The 5664-nt window shown below is 52.4% G+C and overlaps 1 protein-coding gene across 1 annotated transcript in view; it reads left to right on the forward strand.

Annotated features, from left to right (window-relative positions):
• The window catches only part of LOC100976543 (CEA cell adhesion molecule 6), a 910921-nt gene that overhangs the window by 200688 nt on the left and 704569 nt on the right, over positions 1 to 5664 (forward strand). The gene's annotated exons all lie outside the window — the stretch shown is intronic.

Genomic DNA, 5664 nt, shown 5'->3' on the forward strand with positions numbered 1-5664 from the left:
CATGTTGGCCAGGCTGGTCTCGAACTCTTGACTTTTTGATTTGCCCGCCTCGGCCTCCCAAAGTGCTGGGATTACAGGTGTGAGCCACTGCGCCTGGCCCCAAGTGACTCTTTTAGGCCCAGCTCTTGTCTTCCAAGATCTACAGCAGTTTAGGGTTTGTGCTTTGAGGCCTGCTGGAAGGTGTTCCCAGGAGGTGGGAGGAAGATGGCCCTGTCCAAGGGGCTGGTGGCGCAATAGGCAGGGAAGCCCTTTGCAAGGGCCCCACACTGAAGATGGAAGAGTTACACTTTGAAGATCAGATTGGCTAGTTACTGTTTATTTCCTCTTTGTCACCCCCAGGCTTTTAGTGGAATCAGGTTTCCTTTTTTTTTTTTTTTTTTTTTTTTTGAGATGGAGTTTCACTCTGTTGCTCAGGCTGGAGTACAGTGGCACAATGTCTACTCACTGCAACCTCCGCCTCCCGGGTTCAAGCGATTCTCCTGCCTCAGCCTCCTGAGTAGCTGGGATTACAGGTGTGCACCACCATGCCCAGCTAATTTGTGTATTTTTAGTAGAGACGGGATTTCACCATGTTGGTCAGGCTGGTCTCAAACTCTGACCTCGTGATCTGCCCACCTCAGCCTCCCAAAGTGCTGGGATTACAGGCGTGACCCATCGCACCTGGCCTGGAATCAGGTTTTCTAAATAGGATTCAAACTTGAAAATCAAAGGAGGACTGCGGGGCTGGGCGTGGTCCTGTAATCCCAGCACTTATGGGAGGCCCAGGAGGGTGGATCACTTGAGGTCAGGAGTTCAACACCAGCCTGGCCAACATGGCAAAAGCCCATCTCTACTAAAAAAAAAACACACATGCCTGTAAATCCCAGCTACTCGGGAGGCTGAGGCAGGAGAATCACTTGAACCCAGGAGGCGGAGGTTGCAGTGAGCCAAGAGTGTGCTATCGCACTCCAGCTTGGGCGACAGAATGAGACCCTGTCTCAGAAAAAAACAAAACAAAACAAAACAAAAAACACCAAAGGAGGAGTGCAATAGCACAATTAGCCCCTAGCAGGAATAGGGGAGCAGCATCTGAATTCAAAGGGCCAAAGCAGCAGAGGTAGCCCTTGGAAGAACCTCCACTGAAAGACAGAGCTTGGGGAATAGAATTGGGACAGAGCTCCAGCTGCCTCTTCCGTGGCGGGCCGTAGGAGATTCAGGATGGACTTTTGTTATGAGAGCTGTTGGGCTTCCTTATAGGAACTGAATGAAAGCAATTTCATTCCAAAACCCACTGGTCTTTGTTCTGAGCAGAGAACATAGAGGCAGAGGCCTGGAGGTGTCGAACAGCGCAGGCCATGGCAAGAGACGGGGAGGGGGACAGTGGAGTCTGAGGGGCAAGGACATTGCAGGAGGGGTCCTAGGAGTGGGAGGGGGGGACTTTGAATAAGGGAATTTCAGGAGATGGGACCTGGACACAGGGGTAATGTGGGAGAGGAGGGCCTGAGGCAGAGACATCATGAGATGGTGAGAAATGGGGTCCCTGAGGGAAGGGGCCTTTGGCAGATGGGCCCTGAATTAGGGGGGTAGGGGGTTGGTGTGCTGGGAGATGAGGGGGCACCTGAGAAGATTGTGAGTCCCAGGCCAGGTGTGGCTCACGCCTGTAATCTCAGCACTTTGGGAGGCCAAGATGGGCGGATCACTTAAGGCCAGGAGTTCGAGACCAGCCTGCCCAACATGGTGAAACCCCATCTTTACTAAACATACAAAAAACAATTAGCTCGGCGTGATGGTGCACGCCTGTAATCCCAGCTACTCAGGAGGCTGAGTCAAGAGAATCGCTTGAACCCAGGAGGCAGAGGTTGCAGTGAGCTGAGACTGTGCCACTGTACGAGACCCTATCTCAAAAAAAAAAAAAAAGAAAAAGAAAAAGATGGGTGCCTCCAGCCTGAGGACTCCTCCCTCCCTCCTGGGATCCCCAAGGAAGCGGTGCTGGGAAAGCAGGAAGACCTTAGCACATTCAGCCAGAAATGTGGGTCACTGTCCCTGCTGTGTGACCTCAAGGAAAGCCCTCCCGTCTCTGGGCCTCAGTCTCCCCACCTGTCTATGGGAGCGTCTCTTCCCCTGCACCAGAAAAATTAAACAGTATGTGTGGGTTTCCTAGGAGAGGTCTGGGCTCATGTAGCCCCTACCAGGACCAGGCTGTACTCTGAGGTCACCAGGGGTGTCCAGCGCACATGGCCCCTGCCCTCCAACTGCCTTTCCCCCTCAGATTCGGGAGTTTCTCCCTCATCCATTGTCTTGTGCAGTGGGTGTGTACATGCACTTGCACACTCACCCACTCACACTCACTCTCAGCATCCTGGCCACAGACACTGGCATTGGGAGGCAGGTAGGCCCAGGCCTGGCCCCAGCCCCTCCTCTGACTTGCCTCCCTGAGCTGTGTTAGGAAGGCTGCCTCGAGGGAAATGGATTCACTGCCCCACCAAGGTGGCAAAAATGAAAAGGACTGACAACTCCCAGTGGAGGAAGGATGTGGAGCAGCTGCTGCTTCCTTACACTGTTGAATGCAGATTGGCACTCGAACTTTGGAAAGGGTCTGGCAACGTCCATGAAAGCTAAACATGGTCTATCCCATGAACCAGCAATTCCACTCCCAGGCACGCGCGTACCCAACAGAGTGCACATCTGTCATTAAAAGACACAACTAGAGGGCTGGGCGCGGTGGCTCAGGCCTGTAATCCCAGCACTTTGGGAGGCCGAGGTAGGCAGATCACGAGGTCAGGAGTTTGAGACCAACCTGACCAACATGGTGAAACCCCGTCTGTACTAAAAACACAAAAATTAGCTGGGCGTGGTGGTGCACGCCTGTAGTCCCAGCTACTCGGGAGGCTGAGGCAGAGGAATCACTTGAACCCGGGAGATGGAGATTGCAGTGAGCCAAGATCGTGCCAGTGCACTCCAGCCTGGTGACAGAGTGAGACTCCGTCTTAAAAAAAAAAAAAAAAAAGGCCGGGCGCAGTGGCTTACGCCTGTAGTCCCAGCACTTTGGGAGGCCGAGGCGGGTGGATCACGAGGTCAGGAGATCGAGACCATCCTGGCTAACACGGTGAAACCCCGTCTCTACTAAACATACAAAAAATTAGCCGGGCGTAGCGGCGGGCGCCTGTAGTCCCAGCTACTCGGGAGGCTGAGGCAGGAGAATGGCGTCAACCCGGGAGGCGGAGCTTGCAGTGAGCCAAGATCGCACCACTGCATTCTAGCCTGGGCGACACAGCGAGACTCCGTCCCAAAAAAAAAAAAAAATAAGACATAACTAGAGGGCCGGGTGCAGTGGCTCGTGCCTGTAATCTCAGCACTTTAGGAGGCTGAGGTGGGTGGATCACTTTTTTTTGTTGTTGTTGAGATGGAGTTTCACTCTTGTTGCCCAGGCTGGAGTGCAACGGCGCGATCTCAGCTCACTGGAACCTCCGCCTCCCGGGTTCAAGCAATTCTCCTGCCCCAGCCTCCCAAGTAGCTGGGATTAGAGGAGTGTGCCACCATGCCTGGCTAATTTTGTATTTTTAGTAGAGACGGGGGTTTCTCCATGTTGGTCAGGCTGGTCTCGAACTCCCGACCTCAGGTGATCTGCCTGCCTCAGCCTCCCAAAGTGCTGGGATTATAGGCGTGAGCCACCGTGCCTGCCTGTTTTTTGTTTTTCTTTTTAGATGGGGTCTCACTCTGTCACCCAAGCTGAAGTGCAGTGGCATGACCTCGGCTCACTGCAACCTCCACCTCCCAGGTTCCAGTGATTCTCCTGCCTCAGCCCTGTGAGTAGCTGGGATTACAAGTACATGCCACCACGCCCAGCTAGTTTTTGTATTTTTAGTAGAGATGGCGTTTCACCATGTTGGTGGGCGGATCACTTGAGGTCAGGAGTTTGAGACCAGCCTGGCCAACATGGCAAAACCCAGTCTCTAATAAAAATACAAAAACTAGCCGGGCATGTTGGCAGGTGCTTGTAATCCCGACTACTTGGGAGGCTGAGGCAGGAGAATCGCTTGAACCCGGGAGGTGAAGGTTGCAGTGAGCTGAGATGGTGCCACTGCACTCTAACCTGGGTGACAAAGCAAGACTCCATTTCAAAAAAAAAAAGACATGACTAGGATGTTCCTGTCCCTAGCAGCACCAATTGTAATAGCCCCAAACTGGAAACCCCTAAGTCCCCCAACAGGAGAATAGACAAATTGTGTTATAGTCCCACAATGGAATGAAAAGGAAGGGACCACAGATGCAGGTGACAATATGGATGACTCCTATAGACATAATGCTGAGAACAAGGAGCCAGACACAGAGATCACATGCTGTAAGATTTCATTTGTATGAAGCTCAAGAACAGGCACAACTGATGTGTGGTAACAGAAACCAGATCAGCTCTTGCCTCTGGAGGGGAGGCGACTGGAGGGGCTCCAGTGAACTTTCTGGGTGGAGGGAAAGGTTCTATGCCTTGATGTGGGTGGTAGCTTTGCAGATGCAACTTTTTTTTTTTTTTTGAGACGGGTTCTCGCTGTTGCCCAGGCTGGAGTGCAGTGGCATGATCTCGGATTACTGCAACCTCTGCCTCCTGGGTTCAAGCAATTCTCCTGCTTCAGCCTCCTGAGTAGCTGGGATTACAGGCATGCACCACCATGCCCAGCTAAGTTTTTTGTTTTTTTGTTTTTGAGACGGAGTCTCGCTTTGTCACCCAGGCTGGAGTGCAGTAGTGGGATCTTGGCTCACTGCAAGCTCCGCCTCCCAGGTTCATGCCATTCTCCTGCCTCAGCCTCCCAAGTAGCTGGGATTACAGATGAGTGCCGCCACGCCAGGCTAATTTTTTTTTAATTTTTAGTGGAGATGGGGTTTCACCGTGTTAGCCAGGATAGTCTCGATCTCCTGGCCTTGTGATCTGCCCGCCTCGGCCTTCCAAAGTGCTGGGATTACAGGTGTGAGCCACTGCGCCCAGTTTTTTTTGTTTTTTTTTTTGTATTTTTAGTAGAGATGGGGTTTCACCATGTTGGCCAGGCTGGTCTCGTACTCCTGACCTCAAGTGACCCGCCCACCTGGGCCTCCCAAAGTGCTGGGATTACAGGCGGGAGCCACCGCGCTTGGCCTGCAGATGCAATTTTTAAAATCATTGAGCTATACCCTTAAGATGCGTGCACTTCACTGTATGAAAGTTTATCTCAATAAAAAGAGAGAATAGCGTAGTGACCTAGAACTTTGGACAGCCTTGGTTCAAATCCCAGATTTGTCTCTTCTTAGCTGTGTGCAAATCACTTCTTCTCTCTGTGCACATTTAATGCGCACTTAGAAGTGGGCAGAGCACATAGCAGGCACTCAGTGAATCACTGTCATCACCATCATCATCGTCATTGTGTCCCCTGGGTCCTACTCCTATAGGAGAGGCTCCCAGTCACCATCCCATGTCTGCTTCCCTCCCTCTCCCCTGTTCTGATTCCACAATGCCATCGCCTGGTGAATTCAAGCTGCTCTGACTTTCGTGGAGTTGAAAACTCCGTGATTAGATGGCTCTGAGATTCCGTGACTTCCAAGCCAGTGCCAGGCTAAGTTCCTGTAGTTTCGAGAGTCGCCTGGCAGTGCGCCCCAACAGAGGGGACGCTGTCCCAGCCGCAGTCCCCGTCTGGAAAGCAGGCACAACACACACACCGC

Source organism: Pan paniscus, chromosome 20 (genome assembly GCF_029289425.2).
Source record: "Pan paniscus chromosome 20, NHGRI_mPanPan1-v2.0_pri, whole genome shotgun sequence".
NCBI classification, from domain to species: Eukaryota; Metazoa; Chordata; class Mammalia; order Primates; family Hominidae; genus Pan; species Pan paniscus.